The following is a 996-nucleotide window of genomic DNA, read 5'->3' as shown; positions in this document are numbered from 1 at the left end:
TCCATGTTGGCCAGGCTGGTCTCGAAATCCTGACCTCAGGTGATCCACCCGCCTCAGCCTCCCAAAATGCTGGGATTACAGGCGTGAGCCAGGGCGCCCGGCCTCCACCTGGCTGCACCTTTAACTGGTGAGGCCCGCTGTTTCCCCCTGAAGGTTGGGCACCTCCCTCAGCTCTGCAATGCCCATGGCTCCAGCCAAGCCCTCGGGCTAGAGGGAGACTGGAGCTGCCGTTTAAAATGCACCTCGGCTGAGCTCTGCCAGCCCCTGGGGATGGCCCAACCCCATGTTCCCTCGCTCAGTCTCCACCTCCCAGAGGAAAGGGCTCATGTTCCCCCTCATCCTCTTCGGAGAAACCCAGGGGCGGGCACAGGGGAAAGGTAAGTAGCAGGTGCTGGAGTGTCCACCAGGAAGCCCAGCACCTGGGTCCCTCCCTTGAGTACCCACCTAGCAGGTGCCCTGGTGGCATGGGACCCCAGTCACCTGGAGACAAAAGTAGGTGGGCGTGCTGCTGATAGCCTCCATCAGAAGGCTGTGCTCCTTCTGAGTTCGCAACATGAGCCCGACGTACCGGTGTATGGAGATGATGATGTTCAGATCACTCCAGGAAATGACGCTGTTACCGCTGAAGAGCTGGGGCTGGGGCATGGCGGCAAACACAGGCCCGGGGAATTCAGGTGCCTCCAGAAATCACACAGGCTGGAGACTCCTGGCTGCAGGGCTGGGGGATGGGCCTGCAGGCCGGTCAGCCACGTGGGCTCCACAAAAGCCCACCCTGGAACGTGAGCCTCCTTCTTAGGAAGTGTGAAGACCTGCAGGCCCCCAGCCACAGATGGGCATGGCAAGGGGCTCTGAAGCTGGATGGGAGGCAGGAGGAGGTGGGTTCTGGATCCCTGGGCTCAGTGGCTAGTGGGGCTGGCCCTGGGTCAGGAGTGGCTGGTGGGACTGGTGACCCCAGGGTCAGGAGTGGGGGTTCTGCGGAGTACAGTCTCTTGGAGA

The 996-nt window shown here is 61.8% G+C and overlaps 1 pseudogene; it reads right to left on the bottom strand.

The window, feature by feature from the left end:
- Nucleotides 1-645, bottom strand: part of LOC105533474 — an 8,549-nt pseudogene extending 7,904 nt beyond the window's left edge.
- Between the last annotated feature and the right edge of the window lie 351 nt (nt 646-996).

This window comes from Mandrillus leucophaeus, unplaced genomic scaffold, assembly GCF_000951045.1.
Source record: "Mandrillus leucophaeus isolate KB7577 unplaced genomic scaffold, Mleu.le_1.0 Scaffold1250, whole genome shotgun sequence".
In the NCBI taxonomy this organism is placed as follows: Eukaryota; Metazoa; Chordata; class Mammalia; order Primates; family Cercopithecidae; genus Mandrillus; species Mandrillus leucophaeus.
The sequence above is the reverse complement of the archived record's forward strand: the minus strand, read 5'-3'. Positions and strand labels throughout refer to the sequence as shown.